At 39.5% G+C, this 25,605-nt stretch overlaps 1 protein-coding gene across 8 annotated transcripts in view; it reads left to right on the plus strand.

The window, feature by feature from the left end:
* Nucleotides 1-25,605, plus strand: part of ATXN1 (ataxin 1) — a 295,239-nt gene that overhangs the window by 27,574 nt on the left and 242,060 nt on the right. For 4 of the 8 annotated variants that reach the window (XM_042465297.1, XM_042465291.1, XM_042465289.1 and 1 more), the window contains exon 2: nucleotides 10,901-10,987. The gene's annotated coding sequence lies outside the window, so the exon portion shown is untranslated. Of the gene's footprint in view, nucleotides 1-10,897; nucleotides 10,988-15,330; nucleotides 15,421-15,510; nucleotides 15,627-16,052; nucleotides 16,380-25,605 lie in introns of those variants that run through there. The other 4 variants (XM_042465292.1, XM_042465293.1, XM_042465290.1 and 1 more) reach the window with 4 other exon arrangements.

A 25,605-nucleotide genomic window follows, 5' to 3' on the forward strand; every position in this document is an offset into this window, starting at 1 on the left:
TTCAGCCTGTTTTTGTTTTTGTAGGTTTTGATGGTTTGAAAATGCTGGAGGCAGGAGAAGTAAACTGACTCATTTGCAACTGGCCTTTTTTGTTGTTGATTTGTTCTGTTTTCAGGAAAATATCACCCCAAAATTGACACAAACTTTTTTTTTGGTGGAATTAGTCTGGGAGGTTTGCCTAGAACAGAGGTCCCCAACTTGGGGGTTGTGACCCCTTTGGTGGTCGATTGATCCTTTCTCAGGGGTCGCCAGGTTGGGACTCGCCCCTCCTCCCCCCTTCCAAGAGGCCAGTCCTCCTTTGGCCTGCCTGTCCTGGAATGCTGCCAGTACCCACACAAACAAACGCTGATAGTGATGGCTCTGCAAGGAAAACAAACTAGGCAGCTGAGAGACAGTCTACAGACCTTTCTAGAGTCCAAGAGAAGCAAGCCACAGACTAAAGCCAAGGTTAGGATATCAGAAGTCACGGAAGCCAGTTCAGTCCAAGGTCAGGGAAGCCAGAAGGTTTGGAGTAGTCGAGTCCGTTCCAAGGTTGTAGGGTTCAGAGGCAGACAAAGAATCAAGGAGCCAGTGCTAACAGCAACCAATATGATGGATCTGCAATAAACTCTGACAAAGGGTCGGCGTTCTCCAGCTGCTTAAATCAGAGACACCCTCCCTTGTGCCAGCTGTTGCTTATCTGCAGATTGCCTCTCTGCAAGTCTCTTAGATCTGCGCAAGCAAGAACTCTCAGCTTTCCTTTGCCTAAAGGAAGGAACCTCCATGCTTTGTTCTTCCACTGGGGCAAAGCTAGGCTGCTAAGCATCTGGAGGGGACCCCACAGAGCTAGGGTCTGGCTGAGCCTCAACCACTGGGGCTGGAAGATCAGGGCTGGGGTCTGTCAGGGCAGAACTGGGACCTGGTATGGCCTCAAGTTCCTCCTGCACCTGAGGAGCAACGTCCTCCTCCTCATCCTCCTCTTGGCTGGCCATGACACTGCCACCGCCACGTCTCCCCCTCCTCCACGTGGCCGCCGCCACCTCCGCCATAGTGTGGGGCTGGGGCTGCTGCCGCCACCATCACCACTGCCTCCCCTTGTTTTGTACGTGGAGGTGGCTGCCGCCACCATCACCACACAGGGCTGGGGCTGCCTCCTCCTCGTGGCTGCTGCCGCCGCCATTGTGCATCGCCGCTGCCGCCTCCTCCTCTTTCTCTCCCTCCTCCTACTCCATGCGGCCGCCACTGTGCGGGGCTGCTGCCGCCGCTGCTATTGCAGCAACAGCAGAAGCTCCGTGTGATGGCTGTGGCGGCAGGCCAGAGGAGGCCTGGCTGATGCTGGAGGAGGAGGGATGAGGAAAAGGAGAAGGTGGTGGTGGCGCCAGCCAAAGGAGGCCTGGCCGGTGCTGGAGGAGGAGGCGGAGATTCCAGTGGACTTTGCGGCCGGAAGTCCCGCTCCTACTTCTGGCTGCGTCCTCCTTGATTGGCTGGGAGGCCGGGAAGGGGCAGGACTTCTGGCCATAAAGGCCGCTGGGGCTTGTAGGCGGCCAGAAGTTCCACCCCTTCCTGGTCTCCCAGCCAATCAGGGGGGCCGCTGGGCGGGACTTCCACATGCAAGGGAGGTCGTGACCCAACAAAGGTTGGGAACCGCTGGTCTAGAAGAATAATCATATTACATAGTTTGTAAGTCACTGACACTGTCACGAAAGTGCCACTAATAAAACATGCCCCTAATAAAATAAATTTTGTATTACCATTTCAGAAAAGTCTAGTGTGTGCATGTATATTAACCGTAAACTTTTAAAGTAGTAATACTTAACTGTTTTTATGTTAATAGGTTGCAGCTCTTCCCCATTTTTATATGTGCACCCATCTGCACTTTTTGTTGCAGGCGCACACACACATCTAATCCTTTGTTTGCAAATCTTTGGTATTTTACCAGCATTTTCTTTCCACATCTGTGTCTATTTTTAAAACCTACAATTCAGGCTTGCAGTATAGAAGTCTTTCATCTTCCCAGCCTGTATTTTCCCCCTCAGAAAGGTTGCTATGCCAAAGCATTTTTTCTGAATGTTCAAGTCTGTTAGCTTACACAATGGAAGAAATAAAGAATAGGGGTTTAATAGATTTGCCCTTGGAGATATTTGGAAAGAAAAAAAAAACCATTACTATTCTTGACAGAAAATTGCCACTATTCATAATACTACTTGGTTGGTAGTATAGATTCGTATCATTCCAGAATATAAATTAAGAACTTCTTAATGTCTGTGTATATAATGACACGTGTGGGAATGATTGTATTTCTATCATGAGGAGATTTTGTTGTAAAAATTGTGTAATCCTAGGCTGAATAAATTCAGAGGATCTAGCTATAGACTTCTACATCCAAGAGTAAAATGATATTAAATGATAGCATCTTTTAAAACTGTTGTAGGTTTCATGTTAGAATCTCATTATTTTAGAAGACGTAAACCTGTCATTCTTTGAACTACTCTTAGGACACAATTCTTTCATAGCTGGACAGAATCATGTGAGCTTTCACAGTCTTTCCATTGCTCCCCCCTCAATCCTCTACCTGTCAACTTTAAAGATACAGAGATGAACCAAAAATGTTAATAATCAAGCAATTATTGAGGAAGTTCATTTCAGAATTTGGATTGTTGCCTGATTAACAGGAAGCTGACTCTGTTTAATTGAAACTGCTAGTTTCCCATGAATGTTTCTGCTCATAGTCAGACCATATCACGCTGCAGGGACATCTATAGTTACGTGAATTTATCTTAAGCCTTTTTTGTGAATGCCAGCATTATTTCATGCACCAAAATTCAGTACTGTGCTAAAAATGCCTAGAGTTCTTCTAAGATAAAAACAGTAGCTGTAAGGAAGTGTAAAATCTGAGTTACAAGATTTCACTGCCAACAATAAGCTTATGACTCCTAATTGCCCATCTTTTTCATATGGTCTTAGTAAGGGTTGATGCATACTCGGTTTCTGGCCCAGTTTCCAGACCTTTCACCATTTTAGTCGCCCTCCTTTGGACATGCTCCAGTTTCTCAATGTCCGTTTTGAATTGTGGTGCCCAGAACTGGACACAATATTCCAGGTGGGGCCTGACGAAAGTAGAATAGAGTGGCACTATTACCTCCCTTGATTCTAGACACTATACTTTTATTGATGCAGCCTAAAATTGCATTGGCCTTGTTAGCTGCCGCATCACACTGTTGACTCATGTTCAACTTGTGGTCTACTTGGACTCCTGGATCCCTTTCACATGTAGTCTCATTCAGCCAGGTATCACCCATCCTATATCTGTTCATTTCATTTTTCTGCCCTAAGTGCAGTACCTTACATTTCTCCGTGTTGAAATTCATTTTGTTAGCTTTGGCCCAGCTTTCTAATCTATTAAGGTCATTCTGAAGTTTGATCTTGTCCTCAGAGGTATTTGCTACTCCTCCTAATTTGGTGTCATCTGCAAATTTGATAAGTATGCCCCCAATTCTGTCATCCAAGTCATTGATAAAGATGTTGAACAGCACTGGGCCCAGGACAGAACCCTATGGGACCCCACTGGTCACTTCTCTCCAGGATGAAAAAGAGCCATTGTTGACCACCCTTTGGGTTCGGCCAGTCAACCAATTACAAATCCATGTAACAGTTTCGTTGTTTAGCCCACATTTCACTAGCTTGTCAGCCTTACTGAAATCAAGATATATTATATCCACAGCATTCCCTTCATCTAACAAGCTGGTAATTTTATTTAAAAAAAGAGATTAGATTTGCCTGGCATGACTTCTTTCTCTGAAACCTGTGTTGACTTTTTGTGATTATGGCATTGCTTTCTAGATGTTCACAGACTCTCTGTTTAATGATCTGCTCTAGAATCTTTCCTGGTATTGATGTCAGACTAACTGGATGATAATTGTTGGGATCCTCTTTTTCCCTCTTTTTGAAGATGGGGACAACATTTGCCCTCCTCCAGTCTACTGGGACTTCTGTTCTCCAGGAGTTCTCAAAGATTATTGCCAATGGCTCTGATATTACATTTGCCAGTTCTTTTAATACCATTGGATGTAGTTCATATGGTTTTGGAGATTTATATTCATTTCGATTAACCAGATATTACTGTACTAGGTAACCAGATATTCCTGTCTGGTCCGTTCTGGTCAGGAAAACCTCTTGCTCCCTATAATGCTGAAATGTAGCTTTCTGGGCCTCCGGCTGCTGTACTTTCTTTTCTAAGAGGGCTACCAACTTGCACTTAGTGCAGATGAAGTTCCCCACATCTGTGGGCAAGAAGACAAACATCCCATAAGTGTTGCAGGTGACTGCAGCAGGTCCCTCAGTGTCCATACTGAAAAGTCTTAAGGAGGCACTGAACAAGACTGTGGGCTTCCCCTGTTAAACACCAGTGTAAAGAACCCCTGTGGGCCTGGCGTTTGTCCCCAAACTCTGTTAAAGAGCTCAATCAACTGGGACTAGTTATGTACAGAGCTCTTGGCTACTAGCTAGTTCCAGAGGCAAGTCTCTGACTCACTTCCTCTGAGCAAGTCCCCACAAGCCCCTTAAGGGCGTAGTGAAACGTAAAGTGTAAAACTGAAAGAGATGTCCTTCAACAGTGTGCCAAGGTGATTTCTCCTCTGTACTCCAAACCCTCCTTGACTATAAAAAATAAAAGTTCCTGTCTACTATACCTTAATGGGTGATCACTGTTCAGAATTTGCAGTTCTGCAGAACATAGTAGTCCATGTCCCACATTAGGTCATTGAAAACATGTTACCTAGAGCCCCAGTAACATTGTTCATTGGTGTTGATCTACAGGTTATTTTGGATTTAGTGTTAAATTGCTTTATTTCTGTATTCCACAGATACTATTCCCCATGTCTGCCTCTTCTCTCAGCTGAAGAGTCCCTTTTGTACAGTGAGTTAGAACAAGGCCATGAGATAGTTCTTCTCTAATACTAGAGCTCTCTTTCTTTTAAACCTTGTCAAGGACTGAGTATGACTTTCTGGAAAGGCTGCTAGACTATTTTGCCAGAGCTGTGTTAGTTGCAGTAAAAACAATAAAGAGTGCCATACCACATGAAAGACAAATAGGCTTTATAAGCTTTTGGGGACGTGGTCCACTTTATCAGGTGCTGGAAGTGTTAATCTCAAATTGACCGATCTGTGTATATATGCCTGAGGGATGGGTTGTGGGGGGCAGAGGATTAAAAAAAGCAAAGTTAGAGGCAATTGAAATACAGAAAGTACAGACAATGATAATTACCTTATTAACAGTTGTCATTCACAAAAGTAAGTGATGACACAGACACTATTGCATTGGTAAGCTGATTTAACATGTATAGTGAGATTTTAAAAAGTGTTGTCCTTAGTCAGTCCACAGGAAATAGAGTTTAATCTCTTGATGCACTGCAGTTCAACAATTTTGAGTTGACGTGTTTCTGACATTCATTTGTTCAAGAATGGGCACCTGCAGGTAATTGACAAAGTGACTTAGGAGGATGACGTATTCTACTTTTCTTACAGTATTTTTGAATATTGTAATTTATTATGTCAGGTATGTGTCCATTTATTCCAGGTCTGGACAGACTGTGGCTCTGGGGCTCAAGTGGCCTCAAGGCTGGTCTTGAGGCCATTAGCTTCTCTGCACTTTGTGTGTTGTCTTTTTCTTGATCAAAAAAAGAGGGGGGGCAGGGTTAAAAAAGAAAAGGAGGAGGCTGAATTGTCTTTTCTAAAAGCCAGCAGAAGCAGGAATTCTCCTAAATAGATTTCTGGGGCCCCTACGCTGTTTAGCTATTTAAAAATACCTGTTGTTCAAAACTAGAAGTAGACAACGGGCTTCTCGTCCTCCTTTCTTTTGGTAAGGGTGGTGCCTGGAGGCTTCCAAGAGCAGAAAACTGGTCCCTGGATATAGCATGTCAGTTAAAAATTTTTTTATTATTTTTACTTGGAGACTTGTGAAATTGTCATGTGTAGAAAACAGAAGGATAATGATGACCTATATTATATTTGCTATATGAATTCTTGAGATTCTGGCTAGCTTTATTAGATGTAAAGTCATACAATTTCAAATGGCTTTCTACTTTTCATACAAGTGAAGAATTGGAGTCAGAGGTGTATAAATGTCAATGGTATTTTTACAGACATATTTGAGATATTAAATATGGACAGGAATTTATATGTTTTCGAAGAAACAAAATCAGAATTTAAAACTCAGTTTTGCACAGATTATGAGCATTTAATTGCTAGAATGTAGAAACTACAGTTGCTCCTCTGTTTGCTTGTAAGGACGTCATATCAGTGATCCTCGCTTACTCACGAGGAGCAATAGAGGATTAAAATGGAACGTGCAGTCACAGGCACGCACCCCCCTTCAGGTGTAAGGGGCTTGAATATGTGTGAAATTCCGTTTTTGCAGGAGGGGGTCCGGAATGGATCCCCCACGAAAACGGAGGGCTGACTGTACTGTTTAGAATAGAAATAGAAGATGAACAAGTAAAAGAATGTATGCTAAAACAGGCACAGAATATAGGTTATAATGTATAGATGGACCAGTGGGAGAGAATGTCAATGAAAGGTCTAAATGTTTACCTGCAATGCTTTGTTGTTGTTATAATGAAATTTTTATATAGTCTGATGTTTTTATCATATGTATTATAGATATAATTGCCATTGTATGGAGATTTTTCTGGTTGTAATCCCGCTTCGATCCACTGGGAGAAGCGGGAAAATACAAATAAACTTTATTATTATTATTAATAATAATAATAATAATAAAAGTTTTATTTATATACCGCCCTTCCGTAGATCAGGGCGGTTTACAATATAAAAGAAATACAATACAACAACCACAACAATCCAATAAAAACAGCACAGCATCAATATAAAACAATATAAAACCCCTGTTAGCCCATCCTCTTTGCCACAGGAGAGGAAGGGAGGCCCACTGAACTCTATTCGGGGAATATTATTATTATGACCTAAAGGCGAATTTTTATAAAATGATTTACTTATGGTACTTGACACCAGAGAAACTTGGAGTAAATAAGTGAAATGATTAAATGGGCTATAGATTGTGGTAAAAGCATTAGTTTAGAGAGCTGGAACTATGCAAGAGAAAAAACTAGGAAATTTACTAAATCCCAGGCTTTGAGAGAAAATTATTGGAAGAGGGAAAGAAGATGGTACCTAACTCCTAAGAAAAGGTTCCATCCGTCTGAAGGGGAAATTTGAATTGATTCTGATCCTCATGTGCTTCATACTTGCGCAGATTCGATTTATCAAAAAAGAAGCGGAAAAAATCAGCATAAAAAAGATGCAGGTTAAATGATTCTAGCACATGGCCTGCCTCCCAGAATCGCTTCAGTGATTTGGATTAAGTGGGAGCCAGGGTCGTTTGAACTGGTTCAAATCGATTCACGATCCGATTTAAAAGAGTTATGTTGTATTTGATTACAATGACCAGGCTGATTTTAGCACAGAATTGGAAAAATCAGGAAGTACCAAAGATAGACGAGTGGATATTAAAAGTTAACAACATAGTAGAAATGAATCCTAACTGGCTATTAGAACAATAAAGACAATGAAGAAAGGGATGAGGAATGATCTCTAGTAGTGAAATATTGTAAAAAAAATGGGAATAAATACGCAGGAGTATGTAAATATGAATGGTGGGCAAATTTAGGAGTACTGTTTGGAATTTTGTTTGAAGGAATGATGAAAAGGAGTCTAGAAGAATAAGGTAGTTTGGGGTAGTAGAGACAGATTGAACTTTTGGGTAGTCATATCATATGGACATTTCTAAATGGGCTTATTTGGTCTTGTACAAATGATCACAACTATTGTATTTTTTGTTTTGTTTTAATTATTAATAAAAACGTATTTAAAAAAAGAAATATGTCCTATGTACATTTAGAGAAAGTAGAATAATTTGATAATTATAACCATTTAGCAAGTTGGAAGACATGTCACTCCCCTTTTTCTTTTTTCTTTTTCTTGGTTATCTTGTTATCTGTGTAGTTTGTTTGTGTAATTTGTAGATGTAGTTAATTTTAAGTTTTTTGATAGGATTATATTTTTCTTTGTAGTTTCAGTTTTGTTGTTCCATACTATTAAACAATTATGTTTTAAAATATTTTTAAAATACTCAACTTTTCCTGGTGTCTTATATTTAACAGGTTATTGATATAGTTGTTTAAAACCCCAAAATGATTACATAATGTTTGTTGTTGTTGTGTGCCTTCAGGACATTTCTGACTTATGGCGATCCTAAGGTGAACCTGTCATGGAGTTTTTCGGGCAAGTTTCTTCAGAGATGCTTTTGCCATGGCCATCCTCTGAGGCTGAGAGAGCGTGGCTTGCCCAAGGTTACTCCAGTGGGCTTCCATGGCTGAGCCAGGATTCGACCACTGGTCTCCCTGTGTCCTAGGAGTTTACCGCATTAAAGTTGGAATGGCCCTTAAGTGTTCTTAAAGGGACCATTCCTGGAATGGGAGGCGGCGGGGAACACTGTATATCGCACAGTGGGAACGTCGCCGCCAAGCGTTCCCATTCCGTTCTGGGAGCGTTCCCCAGGGCCGATTTTTGGGAATGCTTTCTCAAGCATTCTCGAAAATCGGCCCTCTGGAACACTTCCAGAATGGAATGGGAATGCTCGGCGGCAGCGGCGTTCCCGCTGTGTGATATACAGCGTTCCCCACCGCCTCCCGTTCCAGGCACGGTCCCTTTAAGAACGCTTATGGGCCATTCCTACTTTAATGCGGTAAACTTCCTAGTCCAGTGCTCTAACCACTATGCCTACTGCTACAGCTAAATGTACAAAAAAGAAGAAAAAGGAGGAATACTGTATTCTTCATCTTCAGTGTGATGCAGCTTTATTTAGATAAATAAATTACATAACATCCATATATCAAAATGAAAACATAGGACAAGATATATATACTTAAATATAATCCATGAAAGTTACAAAACTGTTCTTTCATAATAGAACCACAACTTGTTTACTTGTTTTCGAAAATGTGTGGACATCAAATCTGCGGTATTTGGGCCAGAGTGTACCAGCACTGTGCAGAGGGAAGATTAACAGCAGTCAGTATAAAGTCATGAACCACTTTACTCATGATTCCCAGACATTATCAACTTAATTAACAAAGAACAAACTAGTGAAGAGGTCATGTTCCTCAGTTCATTTGCATCATTATGAAAGAAAATCTACCAGAATAGGAAATCTTTCTATCTCCAGCAAATAATATCTTAATTGTGTTAGTGTGTGAGAAAGATAATGACTGGAGAAAGAACAGCTAGGAAAGCAAGTGTCCCTCACTTCACCAAGAAGCTGCTTGAGAAATACCACAGCAATTGAGTCAATAATCCTGGTTATGTTTGCTTCTGGTCGTTTTGCTTGTGGAGCCATTTCTCTCATTACCTTCTTTCCTCAAGGGGTCAGTAGCTGCTGAAAGTAGTTGAATGGATCTGTGCACATTATGTGACCTGATAGCAGTGTGAAAACCATCTCCACTGCTCTCCTTGTATCCAAGGTCAATAGGCAATGAATAGTCAGTACATTATTTTCCATCTTCCAATATTGGGACCAAGATAGACCTCAGCTTGGATTCCTAGATGCAAGGTGGATAGAAAATACAACATACCACTAATGGCAGGTGTCATTCTTGGCTGTGATGTAAGGCTAGATGGTACAAGAGAATCATGACAGAAGAGAAGAAGAGAGTGTGTGTAGAAGGATCAGACCCCAGGCATGTGAGCTGGCGAACAGGTGTAGGAGTCCTTTGTAAAAGAGAGGTTGAACCCCAGAATGATGCTCAAAGAATGTTATGTTGTGGTGTAATGGGCCTAATGTGTTTTAGTATATTACTGCCTTCATCACTGAGAGATGACAAGAACTACTGTATACACTTAACTATCAGTCGACCTCATGTATAAGATGAGGGCAAGTTTTGAGGCCAAAATTATGGATTTTGATATGACCCATGGATAGGTCAAGTGCAAAACTTGGAGGCTCCGTCAGTGTGTATGCGAGTAGCAAGAGGGAAGCAGCAATCAGTATGAGGCTTCAGTGTTTCAGCCTTCACTCCCCAGCGAAACTCGCGGGTGGTAGAGGGACTGTAAAACAAACAGCAGTTAATCAGTCACCAAGGACTCTTTATCTGCTTGGCTCAGGACAGAAAGAAACTGCATGGAGAAATCTGAAAGAATTGCTGTCACATTACCATACCGACCCATAAATGAGTTGACCTGGGATTTAGGGGTCAATTTTTGGGCATAAATTTTTAGACTTATAGATGAGTATATACAGTATATCAAGATATTAATATAAAGTATATTAAATAATAAAAGATACTCTCAGATAACACGTACAGTATGTGATCTATCAACGTGTATCAGAATCAATCCTAAATTTGTAAGAAGTGTATTCTAAGCAATTCTGAATCAAATGGGTGAGTGGCCACACCATGATTATTTTAAAATTATGTGTCTGAACTGTCTTTATACATAAATATTTTATGTATACATAAGTATTATACATATGTATAAATATTTTATATCTAAACACATACACACAAACACATATACACATGCATAGACAAAAATATTGGGGGAAGTGCAGCCCTCATTGATCCCATGTGGTGCTAAGGGCCTTCTGACCCGCTTTAACTTTTAAAATTGAGGATGCTCCTTATGCTTTCTTTGGGGTGTGGGTGCAATTTTGCCTTGTTTGTTTGTTTGTTTTTGATGAATGCTTTTGGCCAATGAGATGTCTTTTCCCCCTAAAATTGGAAGTGAATCATTTGAGGCTGCAAGTGGAACTTTTCTTTGAGGTCCAATGAAGGTGTTGGCCACCTTGAGATAGAAGACTTTGATAGAAGTTTTGCATTTTTCCTAACAATGTCTTTTTATTTCCCAGCAGAAAAGTATACCACGGTGGTTGACTATTTCAAAACTCAGAGGATTCATACATCAAAGAAAAACAGGAAAAGGCTCTGGCAATTATTCAGTAAGTACATTTTTAAATTTTAACTCTTCTGTTCGTAGTGTATATGCTACTGATGCCCAACTGAATAGGAGAGGAGTATGGGAAGGAGCAAAATGTTTCCCTCTGAATAGTGTCTTGTAGCTTTGATGTTCCCAAAACAAATAGGTTAGAGAAGTTGTGCTCCTAGGATCAGTTTGAATGGATCAACATGTATGAATTTTTGAGGAAAGAAAGTTGTTAACTCCACATCTCCAATGGCAATTGTAGTACCTTAGATCTGGAACATTCTTCCAGTGGAGTCTTGCCATGCTTTCAGTATCCATGCTGAGGCAGCCTTATTTTTGACAGTCCATTTGGCATCCATTTGGCTATATGTAAGCAAGGCAAACAAGAAGCCAAAATTAGATAAGTACTGTATTTCAAGAAGGTTTTGAACCCAAGCTGCCATGGAATGTGCTGCCTTATTTACTGCCCAATTTGCAGGTGAATATGAGGTTACTGATAACCTCTCTTGGGAAGGGACTTCTTTGATTTTTCTTGGAGGGGGGATTCAAATGTCTTGGACAGTTTTCTTGGTATCAGCAGTAGTGACTTTCAGAACTCGTTTTATTAAACTCCATACACTATCTCCTGTAAAGCAACACTATGTCTTGGTGTAGTGTTGATCTGGGATTTTGAGACACCCATACGGAAAAATGTGGCCATCATTTTTTCTTGTAGAAGCCATCTGAAAAGTATTATGTGTCATGATATGGTATTGATCAAAAGGGCATCAGTAAAGGGAACATTGGCTATTGCTTGGAGTATCTCTGCCACTTGCAACAACCAGAAAAGGATGTTCTAACAGGAAGAGAGGTTAAAGAACACTGCTGCTGATATTGCTAAAGTAAGTTTCCCCCCATAGCATCTTGCCAAACCTTGTTCTGTTTTCTCTGCAACCCAAATTTTGAGCAGGAAGTCTGCCAAACTGAACTTTTGGTTCAGCCTTGAGTATAATCCTGAGTGATTAGGGGCACCTTCATAATAAGCCTTTGTCATGGGAGAATTAATAGGCAAAAGCCACAGTGTGGCTACACACAAAAATAATTTTGCCAAAAATAATTGTGGAAATTTTGTTCAAAGATGAAGACTTTGGGTCACTTTATGTGATTTATGTTGTTGTTTTGCTGTGGTAAAAGAGAGCTGTTTATTCAGAAATGAACATTAGCATTTGAGGATAATAGTCAAAGCTGCTGGATTTTCTTTTTTTAAAAATTATTTTATTATTAAAAACACATACAATTATATACAACACAAAACACCAGTAACTCTCATTCCAACTAATTACAAAAACTGAAAGTAACACTTTCACTTTAAAGCTGTTGGATTTTCAAGGGCTAGCTTGGGTATTTGCTCACTTGATGAAGCAAGGCATGGGGCCATGCCTTGTGTGAATTACTCTACTCAGAAATCAGAAATAAACTCCATATAGGAAAAGGCTCATCCACATACACTGTCATCTAGGGACTCCTGTGTAACATTTGCTGTATGTAAAATGCTTTGGGAAGCCTTCAGGCTGAAACTTACACTTGTGAAATTTGTTAATGAGTTGTTTTAATTACAAGTCAGTAGTTACAGATGTACTCAAACCATGTGCTTAAATCTGAACCTTGCTTGCTTAATTTGTAGCGTACTTCAGGGAATGATGCAGATGTAGCACATTATACAGGACGTACATCATTCATTTTATGGTGCTGATTTGTGCTAGAAAAGTAATGTCTTGCTTAACTGTGATATCTGGGGCTTCAGTTTTCATGTTTTGAGCATATAGAGAATTTGGTTTCAGTCCTCAGAACTCACTGAATTATTTTATTAAGCCTACCTTTTAATTTAATTTTAATGCAGCAATCAATAATGGCTTCACATTTATTGACTGGAATTTCTTTCCTACTGTTGTTTATCATGGATGAAGAATATGTGATTTTATTGACCCAGTAAAAATTAGGACATAAATCACTATCTCTTTACTTTTCTGTCATATGCAGATAACTACCCCGTGGGGTTTTTCCATCATGGAAACACTGATGATGCAGATAGTACTACAGAAGTGTGAGAGATCTAGTCAAGACCTAGTTCAGACCTGATAATGTTCTATGTTTTTTACAAGATACAAAGATTTTTCCCCCTTTGCAAATTTTTGTGCTTATACTGATGGAAATACATCATTTGGAATAGGAGTTTTAGGGAAGGCTATGGTGATTCCATTAGTTCTGGATCTTACTGCTCTCCCCCCCCCCCATTTTGGGAGAAAGGTGGGATATAAGTGCAATAAATAAAATAAAATAAATATATGGAACCTTAGATTAGAAAAAATGAGGATGTTACTTTACCATGAAAAGGAAGTGCAAACTAACTTTTTTTTTTACATGTTCCCTCTCCCAGTACATAATAGCTTCTGCCAAGTGATCGTAGATGAATCCTAGGTAATCTTAACTGATGAGTCACAAAGGTGAAGTGCTTTATAGATAATGCAGAGTAATCCAACACCGAACTGATTTCTTTGGATTTTGAACTGCATCCTATTGTAGTGTTTGTCAAACATTTCCACACAGATCACTTTGCATAACTTATTGTATCTGCTTCCTCTGTCTGACTTTTCAAGTTTGGAATCTGATTTTTCTACTGTAAGCAAGTTTACTGTGCTGTTCATGAAGGCAGGTGAAAACCATATTGGCATTAAAACAGGGTACCTCCATTCTCTTCCTAGAACCCCACAGAGAAGGAAACAGCAGCTCTACTGAATTTTGTTCTTTTCAAAGCAGTTTGAAAGAGAGGAAGGGGCAATAGAGGTGAAGTCATTTCTACAAACCAGTGTGGGTTGATAAATGCCGTCTGATGGAGGAATTCAACCCATCATACTCTCTAAAGGAAGTTCTACCTGTTCCAAGATTCTTTCTGTCCATAGAACTTTGTTCTCTGCAGTTCAGGAATCCAGGACCTACTTCATTCCTTTGTACTCAGTTAGCATCTCCATTTCCATTTGAAACTATTTGGATAGAATAGTGCCTATTGGCACTTTTTCACTCATTGTCACATGATAGTTTCAGAAATAAAAGATAAGTCAAAATGAAAGTACAAAGAGGTGATATTTTCAAGTTTATCTGATGACTGGAAAAATTCTGTCCAAATATACAAACCAGAAAGTAACATGTGGGGGAGGGGGGGACTCAGAGAACAAACTGGAAAGCAGCAAATATTCTGTTTCCATTATCTCCTTACCCCCCCTTTTTTTGCTATGATATTTGGCCCACTGCTGATTCTCATCTACATTTTGAAAATGCAGTTAAGCCTGCACTTAATTTACAGATGCAGAACACAACACAGCATAATCATTTGTATAGAACAAGTATGGTTAAAAAAATTTTGAACTGTGATTTTTTTTCTAGTGGAGAACTGAAAACATCCAGACTGCCCATGGCATGGAAAATATTGTACCTTTTCTAATTTTGCCATGCCTCACTTTCTTCTCAGATGAATGCTTACAAGGATATGTACCTCTTCCTCTTATTACTTCTGACTTCATCTTGTACCTTAAAACAACATCTGACACTAGTCTCTTAGACTGATACTAGGAAAGGTCAGAGGTTGACAGACTTTCAGTTATTCCACAGGGACTGGCTGGGATCTCTTACTATGACGGCACAAAATTGGTACACAAATCTCATGTAATAAGGTAGTAAGTAAGACTGTTAAATTGGAATACTGTGTCCCTGCTTTTTATGCCCAATGGCAGCTGTGGGCAACTGTCAGAAGGCCACATTGCTCCACTGAACTTGAAGGACTGCACTCTCAGCACAATCCCTATAAAAATTAAATATTTTTTGTCACTCAGTGCCCTCTAGGGCAGTGGTTTTCAACCTTCCTAATGCTGCAACCCTTTAATACAGTTCCTTATGTTGTGGTGACTCCCAACCATAGAGGTGCGGTATCTTGGTTCCTAAGACCATTGGAAATATGTGTTTTCCGATGGTCTTAGGTGACCCCTGTGAAAGGGTTGTTCAACCCCCAAAGGGGTCACGACCCAGAAGTTGAGAACTGCTGCTCTAGGGGGTATGAAGGTCATATTTGCCAGATTTCTGGCCTAGAGGGGGTTTGAGGGCGTCGGGGGCATTTTTGACAGCTGGGGGCCACAAAATGAGTACATGATTTCTGCAGGGTACCCTTTTCTTACATCTGTGCTATAGGAATCATCCATAGGCTGCCCATAGCTTTTCTGGCTGGATGTACTGTCTTGTCTGCTCTTCTACATGCCAGAGAGACAAACAGGTCCCTTTTCTCTTGAGTATAGATTTTCTTCAATTTTTAAATTATTTTATGTATTTCAGTGCATATAACCATCGAGGCATAGTGCACCAATGAGAAATATATAATTTATGGCCTTTTGTATGGAAAAAGTACAGTATGATTTTTAAAAAGTAAGTATGTCTCTGCTTCCTGCTTTCTGTGATGCACAGATGCTGAAAAACTGGTGATTTCTTTCACTTCTCTGTTTTGACATTTAAAAGTTCCTAATCTGATACAAGATGACCTGACATTTTCAAGTGAGGCAGATTATCGAGGGCCCCAGGAAGTATTAGTTTCCCCCCAAATGAAGTTTCAAGCAGTTGCTGAAAATGGGCAGGTAATTCATCTCTTTTAGTGTTTATATACATCTGTACTTTCCTGAGTTCACCTCTGCCCCCCACTGCATATGAATCCAGTACATGTTGAGTGCACGCACAAAGACACACAATACTCTGAAGTAATTGCGAATTTTTATCTGTGTGTACATGCATGCCTACAAAGAATAGCAATATCATGGACATTTCTATACCTCTTATTAGTGAACTCAGCACTCTCTATGCGGTTTACAGTCTGTAAGCTAATTGCTCCCAACAAGCTGGTTACTCATTTTACCGACCTATGAAAGGATGGAAGGCTGAGTCAGCCTTGGAGTCCTGGGATTGAACTCACAACATTGTGGCTGCTGTACCAGCATTTAATCACTGCACTACGAGGGCTCCCTAGTAAAACCCACTTAATTCAATGGAGATTACTGCCTGGAAAGTATGTATATATATATATATATATATATGTACACGAAATAAAAAGAGAATAACCGTTTAATTACTAGAGAGCACTAGGATTTTACTTCTGTTGTATTATGGTATTGTGTACTGTATTGTGTAGAGAGATGCTGTTTCCTGCCACCTCTTGCAGTGAACTTGGATCTCATTGAGAAGAAAGGAAGGAGAGAAATAAGGAAGGAAGGAAGTGGATAGAGGAAAATTTAAACAACAACCAATGTTTAGCTTGTGATGAATGAGAGGTCTGTACCAAGATAAGGAAAATGGCAAAACCACTGCTTTGGGGAAGAATTTATGTAAGTTCACATGTAAGTTTTGCTGACTAGTGACTCTTTCAATATATTCATTTTCTGAGCATGTTTTACACCATACTCTGTGTAGTATCGATTGCGTTGAAACATTGGAATTATAAAATTCAATCAGATTCCTTCTGGATTTCTCCATATCATTAATGTCCTATCTGTTCATGTTCATGTACATACAGCATGTCCTCCCCATCTGCAGGGGTTCAGCACTCCCCTTCCCCCACAGATGAAAAAAAGCAACATGCATGCTGAAGCCCTATTATACTCTGTAGGCAGTGATATGTGCATAGAGATATTGGTGTAGCCATGTGCATGAACCATCATTAACAACAATGGGGCATGGTGACCCATGGACACTTGAGTCCGTGGATGGCTAGCTCCCCAATACAGGTAGGCCTACTGTATTGAAATGGTTGGTATACTTTGGAGCTGAGCTGAGCTATAACCTTAATCACATATGCTTGAAAATAAGTTCCATTGAAATATTTTGGACATACTTCCTAGTGTGATAGGACTGTTAATTACATAGGGAGAAGGGGTCTAATATATTCTAATTAGTTAGTTTATGCTTCTGTGTTTCCAAACAATTGATTAATAATAAGTGATTTCTTAGCAGATATAATAAAATTTCTAAAATATTGATAGATTGTCATAGCATAAAAGTAGCTGTAAGTAGAACTGACACTATCTGTGGTACTGTGTTAGTGGCACCATAAATAGTTAACATAGGCATAAAACATTTGTTTCTTTTGTTCTGCCTTCGATACATTTCAGTAAGGAACCAATTATACTGGAATGATTTAGAAGACTGTTGTTATACATAGATCTTTCTCTAACAATTTATCACATGTTTGAATTACATACACACTAATTTCTAGGTGATACCAGGCATTTTAATTTTTATAGGCTCACTTTGGAGGTATGCTGTTTAAACGATGCATGCATCTTAAGAGTCCAGAAGCTGTGCCAAAGCTGTTCTCCAGTCCTTAGGACTGAAGTGTGGCTTTGCCATGGCTTTCGGACTCTTAGGACGCATGCATCATTTAAACAGCATACCTCCAAAGTGACTCAAAGCAGCTTTATTCTGGCCTCTCTGTACGGGCCCTTAGTTTTATAAAATACTATAGTGTTTCTTTCCCCACAGTGTCTTGTACATTTTTGTATTTGATCCTTTTTCTAATTCTTAAAATCAGGGAAATATGATTCCATTTTTGCCTGACCTCTGTTTGACAATTCCCTTGTTTCTGTCTGACAGTCATTTGAATTAAATATGCAGTTAAATCTGATGAGTGACTGGACAGTATTTTCATTATTAATATTTAAAAATGAGGTAATATGGCAAGTCATATATAACAATCTGACTGCTCTATTTTGATCTAGTTGCTAAGCATAGATAACTGGGGCAAGACAATCTAATACAGTATCTCAGGTGGATAGTTTGTTTTTTCAAAATGTACAGTGTAGAGTCAAGGCTTTATCAGTTGCCTCCTTTTTTGTTACTGTATTTGGACAGTTCTCCTGATCATAAACCAAGCTGAGAACGTTTAATAGGATATATTCCAGTTTATCGTTACAGAAAAGGGATAATTCTTCTAATATGGAGAAAGATGAATTGCAACAGGGAGACCTCATTCTCCCACCCCACAGGTTACCCTGTCTGTAATTGTATGTGCTGTATTTATGAATTTGTAGTGCTATTTCTTTCTAAAATACAAGGTGATTAAAAAAGAATGGTGCAAAACCAAATAAAAACAGCACCATTTGCATCATTCTTTTTGAATTGTCCTGTACAATAGCCATGGTTAGTACTTCTCATATTGTGTAGATTATGTTTTTAGTGCAAGAAAGAATGGGGTTTCCATGTTGACAGAAATGGAGTCAAACTGCTGCAACTACAGAGCTATAAATACAAAGCATGTTCATAGAACGTGTTTAGTTGAACAACAAAATGTATGTGCATTCATACACATCTAACCAAAAACAGCCCAGTGGATACTGAGCATGGCCGGTGCCACAGAATGTTCTATATCAGTTAGAAGAGAAAATTGGGTGTGAGGAAAACATAAATTGGCCTGCTGAGAGAGCACTTTAGACTACTACCGGTATATATAATCATGTATACGTCAAGAAATTTAGGTCAAAAATTGACCCAAAAAAACTGAGTTGACTTATCCACAGGTCAGTGTAGGTACTGTACTTAACCTCTTATTTAAAAAGGGAACCATCCCCTGGTGAAAGGCAAGATTGTAATCTGTCCTAGAAGCACTACCCCCCTGCCCCCTTCTCTCATCCATCCAGTCTTTAGGGTGAGCACAAACAGTTATGCTTATTGGAATTTTGTAACTTCTTTGGCATTGCTTTCCTTTGTGTCATCCTTTAGATCCTTTGTTACCTGCCCTTAAATTTTACCCTCAATTTATCCATGGGTCTTATCAAAATCTATAACTTTGGCCCCAAAACCTGCCCTCAGCCTATACATGAGGTAGACTTATAGTTGAGTATATACGGTAAAAGCCTGTTATAGAGTTAGTATGGTTAGGAATCTGATCAGAAGGAAACTCTAAGCCTTGGGAATGAGGATACACTAACAGTTTGTTCTATGTCTTACTCTTTATGATTGTACTTCTCATTTTCTGATATTGGATGAGATATTGAACACAGGTTCTGTGGATCATTGTGGTGATTGTTGGATTAAATTAATATAGATTAAACATTAGCAAATCTTTGACATTGGGGAGGCACGTGTTTTTTAAAATTGTATTCCTTCAGTGTGGAATTGAGGTGTGGCTGGATCTTGTGTGCTCTCACTGTTGCTAAAGGGCTTATACTCCAAAGGTTGGAAAAATAAACATTCACCATCTATTGTTCAGTGTTCAGAAGATCTCATTGCTTTAGCTAATCATGAATGTATGTTTTATGGAGGTTGGCTTCTAGGAAATGTGTTTTGGGAAATCTGGCCATGTATAAGGGCCATATTCATATCCTGTGTACTTCTCCCTTCCTGTCTTTTTTCTTTTTCTTTTTACTTTCTTCATAATCATAATTTTAAAAAGTTATATAAAAATATAATAAAGCTCTGATGTGTCAAAATTCTATTATATCAAACATTTTGCAGAGGTGTATATTTTATTCATTTTTGCCATTTCATGCAATATTTGTGGGCATTACTAAGGAGAAAAAGAGCAATTCAGTTCTTTCTCAACAGAGCAAGAAGGAAGACTTGGAGTAACACACTTTGTGAAGTACCGATATTTCAAAGCAAGTTGGCTTAGCAGTTTGCACTGCTTGTTTATTTTTGAAAGTATTTTACTGTGTGTTTTAGAGACAGCGTGGTGTAGCAGTTTGGGTGTTGGGCTACAACTCTGGAGACCATGTTTTCATTCTCAGCTCAACCATAAAAATCCACTCAGTGACTTTGGGCAAGTCACATGCTCTCAGCCTCAGGTGAAGTAAATGGCAAATCTCCTCTGAACAAATCTTGCCAAGAAAACCCCCGGATAGGTTCCCCTTAGGGTTGCCATAAGTTGGAAACAATTTGAAGACACACAACAACATTATCTTTAAGGCTGGACAGAGCTGAGGAGTAACAGTAGTTGTAAGTAGTACATTTTCCTGATGAAGCTATGCTCTGAACTGATGAAGAAGAAATTTTATCTGTACTGTGTACCATGAAAGAAATAAGAATTGTCACAATGGCGGGATACACACCGCCATATAGTACGTATTGTATACGTACTAGGGTTAGGAAGGGGCGGTGCTTCTGCACCCCCCTAACCCTAGTACGTATACAATATGTACAAGATGGCGGCGCCCCTTCCACATGGGTGCCGCCATCTTTACGTACTGGACGCATAGCGTCCAGACGTGTCGCAGCGCGTATGATGTTGCGAATGCGCCCGCGGTGCCTCGTGACGTCATAGAGGCACCGCAGAAAGAAGCTCCGAAATGGAGCTTCTTTTTTGCTCCACGCGGGAGTCGCGCGGTTTGGCTGCTGCGGCTCCTGCGCGGAGCAAATGGCGCCGGCGGGGGAGCGCTGCAAAGCGGCGGTTTGTATCCCACCAATGTTAAGATAGGAAATATATTTATGAGAATTATGTTTATTACTTTCACAAATGCTGGCACTTTCTTGTCTTAATTTTAAGTAATACCCTTGGAAAAGCGTTCCATTTTCCTTGAGATCAGAGACTTTTTCACATCATACATTTCTAAGGGCTAACTTGAGTCCATCCTGTGGAATCATGGGATTTGGATGTGGTGGGGAGGGGGGGATATTTGGAATTATCAGCCAAATACCTCTAGTGTTTTAGCAAACTGCAAATCCAAAAATTCCCCAGAACACAATCATGGGAGTTAAAGAATAATCATAGTGTTACAATTTTGAAAAAAAGGGTCCATGATCTGAGAGTTTAGTGTAGTAATTCTTAGTTCAGTCCATGGGCACAACCCACTGTCTTTAGTGTTTTTTACATTCCCTTGTTGTCACTGTTTCCATAAAGCTGTATTTTGACAAACAAGAACCATATGTAAGGAAAAAAGTGTGTGTGTGTGTGTGTGTGTATTTCTCAGCCTTTTTGCCAGTTTTAATCTGTTAGAACAAATCTGTTTCTTTTTTTCAGGGTGTTAAGCCCTGCAGCTTCTCTTCCTGGGCACACCTGCCAACATTTTAATCTATAAATAAGGAGCCTTGTGGAACAAAAATAAGACACACCTCCCAATTCCATTGAAATCTGCTGGAACATAGAGCTTATTTTGGCAATGTTGAGGAAAATTAAACAAAAAAGTCATCCTTACAACCCTAAGCAACCGAAATGGAAGGGCTGTCTTTCTAAACAAGAAAAGTTGATATAAGCATAGTCCAAGCAATTTTGCTTACACTTACAGGTTGATGGTGTGCCTGGTTAAACAACAACAACAAAATTGAAGGAAAATTATGGTCATCAACTTTATTCTTCCAAAACTCAGCTTTTTTTCTTTTGCTGTTGTGCTTACTTATTTAACAATAGATCCAGTAACGTTCTGTCTTACAATGTTAATTTATCTGTTATTTTTTTAAAAAAAAACCCTGTTTATTTCCTCTTAGCTCTGGGGCCTAGGCTAGAACGGATGTGATATTTGCCTCCTAGCAGTGCACAACCAAATTTTCCTGCATTCCCAATGTCCCTCAAGGAGCCTCCACAACCAGATTAGGCCAAGCATGCAAGCCCCCATCAAATTAGATCAGGACGCCTACGAAAACCACCTACCATTATGTGGAAAGTTACATAATTTTATATATTCAATTCAGCAATATTAAGAGAGAATGGGTAGGGATGAAATTCCCAAGCAAACTGACATGTGGAGGGAGGGAGCCTGATTTAAATAGCTTGGGAGAAAACCAGAAATCTACACTTGTCCTCCTGTGGACCAGTCCAACAGTTGATAATGCAGAACCAGATTGGTTTATCTTGCCACACTTTCTTGCAGACCACAAAACCATGTTGGCTTGCAGGAATGGGAAGGTGGCACCCACTCCAGAGGGGAAATAGCACCTAATATGTTCTTGCTTGCCACCATGATCTGCAAGTGCTACTCCAAGTAAATCAAGAACACTATTCTTGTGCAACTTCCACTTTGATTTCATACATGTGGTTTAATCTACTGAGAACTTCCATAAGGAACTTTTGGGTTTTACTGTTTCCTGACATAGTCCATAACAGCCAACAGTGGTCTATACAGGAAATGAAGGATAAGCAACAGTTAATTACCAGCTATTTGGTATAGCAACTTTATTTCAACCTTGGTCTTGCACTTTTAAAGTACTTAAATAAGTATTTAAAGCTTCTTAAGGTCATGACTGAAGAATATCCTGCTAGCTGTCCTTATCCAAGGACGCTGACATTAGTGCTAGTGGTTTTTAAAAGGAAGGACTTTAAGATCTTGATGCTTTGATTGGGAAAACACAGAATGAATGCAGTTCCCCACTCATCCCCTGCAAGTGGAAAAGAGGCTTTCTTTGACTTTGGCACAATAGAAATAAAACAGCTCTTCAGTGTTTGTGTCAGTTTGGCTTTCTAGCATTAAGAAGTCAGAGTGTTGGGAAGATACATCCAAGATTCAAGCTATCACTTTGATTAAGTGAGCAGTTTGGCATATGTCTTGGCTACCCTTCATGGGAAGGTAAGACCCTTTTACGTTCACTATCAACTGTGATTAGCATCTTGGGAACCCAGACACAGTTCTTTTGTGTCACTATTGAGGAAGTATCTTCACTGAAATAATATTCTGTATACAAATAGCAAACTTATCTCCAGAATGCCTTTTCCCACCAAAATAGCAGCACCCACTCCCAGAGGTATCATCAGGCTTGTGAGGAGCTCATGATCTGCTAACTAACTTTAGGGGAAATAACTTGTAAAGGGAAACTCCAGATAGTCCTATTACATTGAACATGTTCAATGGTCATGGTGTGTTGAATATCTGGTATCACATGGGTCCCACAGGACAAGGTGGAAATATAAAGAGAATGTTTATGACCTGGCACCCTGAACAGGAAACACTTGATACTGCAGGAGTGAGCAACTTCAATGAGTTTGGAAGCATTTTCCCACCTCCCTAGTGTTTTCTCAGGATTCACCCCTCCTGCTGGATGTGTTGCTAAAATGTGACAACAGAAATCACCAAAAGCCTGTTCCTGATTTCTAAGAAAACAACATGTTCACTTAAACTACAGTTTGTCAAAGTCATGTATCTTATTTTAATGGAAACCTTTTCATTCTGGAGGCTTACAGGGGCATGATTCTTCTTGTTTTTAGAAGAATCTTCCCTCCACATTATGGGTGGTGTTAGGTGCTTCACAGGCACCAGGAGTTGCAAAATAGATGTGTGTGTGTGTGTGTGGGGGTATATATTCTAAAGGCCAAATAAGCATGCATAGATGATTGTCTGCTAGAAGAAACATTTGAGAACTCAACATTTCATAAGGCGGGATGGGAAGCAGAACTTTCCCTTTCAATTGATAGTAAGACCTGGGAAAATGTATGGACTTATTTACCATTTAAAACTAGGTCCATTGCCATTAAAGAGAATTCTATCCAGTTGGTCCATCAATGGTACCTCACCCCAGTCAAATTGACTCATATGTCTACGGATGCTAATCCAAAATACTGGAGGGGTTGTGAAGGTATGGGACCTTTGTACATATGTGGCTGGATTGTCCCTTAGTGCATGAGTATTGGACAGAAATTTTACAACTGATCTCCAAGATCATTAAACAAAGTATACAATTATCACCACTTTTGGTCCTGTTCTCCATTTTTATGAATGAAAATAAAGCCCTGCAATATAAAGAACTTATTATAGTAGTTTGCTTCTGGCTGTTGCCAGGCTTGAGATAGCCAAGAACTGAAAAACTGGAAAGTTGAATATTGCAGGATGGTGGACTAGAGTGTGGTTAATGGAGAAAATGGCAGATAATAATAACAGAGAGGCTTACACTCTGGATTGACCTTTCATAAGATTTGACACCCATTTATTGAATACATCCAGCAAGATCTAGTCTCTAGAAATCCCCCAATTTTAGCTAAATTGTTATGGAAAGATATCTTTCAGGATCCCAGAATACACCTTTTATCTATAATTTTTAGGACCTTATCTGGGTTATTGATTTTATTGTTGTTTTAGTGTACTGTTGGTTGTCATGTTTTATTTTAGAATATATTAATAAATTTTAATTAAAAATATATGTGGGGCATATTATGTCTCAGGTTGTGTGTTGTTCACTGGTGTAATACTGCAGCATTCTATTTCAGATGCTACTTGTATTATACCTATTTGTGTTACTTGCTGTAAGAAGTCTGCTTTGAGGAGCTTTTGGACTAGAGCTGCAAGATGTATTCATCTTTGAAGATAGCTTTCTCTAGTCTTTTGATGTCTGAAAATAAGATGGATGGATTGGACAGAGAAGCTAATGCAGTCAGTGCTCAGGGCCCTTGCCAGACATTTTTCACAAAGCAGTGCCATTTCCTCTACTAAATGTCATGTGTCTTATGTAAGCATTCTTCAGGAAGCAACATTAACATGAGGGTAAATGTAAAAATGTTCAGTGCTGTACAAGATCTCTTTTAAAAAAGAAAAAAAAAATCACACAGGGAAAATGTCTGAGCCCAAGCTGTGTTGGAGGGGGAAAGTATCCATTTAACTTCCTACTCCTTAGATCTTCTGCCACCTCTAAGGTAATGATTCTTCTTTGGAGCCAGGTTTTTTTTTATAAGTATTCAAACATAAGCAAGTGAGCCATAGGCTTTGTATGTGAAAGGCATTGCCAGTAGGTTTGAAAGGGAAGACTGCTGTTTTAGAAGAACATGTCCAAGGATGCTTGTTATTCTGATGTGATTAGTAGAGAAGGGTGACAGTTGATAGTGATTGTTTTTCATACAATGAACATCCAGATGAATTTAATTCAAATAGAAACCCTCATTCCTCTGTAGCAAGTCCAAGCAACTGTAGCCTGATCTCATATGTGAAAATAGTGTATGTTTCTAAAACTCTTTTATGTTCTTTCAGTGCTTGTCTGTGCTTGAAAGAATGCAGATAAATATGCAGGCCTGCTGCAGCTCTCCTGTCAATAGGGTAGGGCTATGTGTACTCTGCACTTCAAATAAATTCTTTGCTGGAGTGGGGGGGGGTACTAATGTTTCTTACAGAGAATGCAGATTTGCTCATATTTTCCTTAGCTTGCATAATTTATTTTACTTCTGTTAGTTATTGTATGGAGGCAAGGGAATATATTTAAGTCTCATCCCCTAACCCCTGGAAGTTCTTTACTAGGCATTTTACTAGATATTTTCTATTTACTTTCATGCCCATCTTCACACGTACAAGGGCTAGAAACGTATTTATTTATTTTAACCTATACCCTGCCAGACAGGCTATTTTGGTCCTTCAGAGTCATGTCCCATTGAAGAATTCATGCAAAACTTGTCCCTACAAGGTAGGCATTTTATGGCATTGCCATCTTAATAGCTGTAAATAATGTTCCTAGATTTTAGCCACGTACCACATAGTTTTTTCTTTTTAAAAAAAGGAAAAAAGCTACTTTGTATTTACTTGCACAAAGCCAAAAAACAACACAGGTCCAAAACACATTGCAGAAATAATCTAGTTTCAGTCTGCTTTAACTGCCTTGACTCAATACTAGGGAATTCTGGGTATTGTAGTTTTGTGAGACATTTAGCCTTCTCTGTCATAGCTC

This window comes from Sceloporus undulatus, chromosome 4 (assembly GCF_019175285.1).
Source record: "Sceloporus undulatus isolate JIND9_A2432 ecotype Alabama chromosome 4, SceUnd_v1.1, whole genome shotgun sequence".
NCBI lineage: Eukaryota > Metazoa > Chordata > Lepidosauria > Squamata > Phrynosomatidae > Sceloporus > Sceloporus undulatus.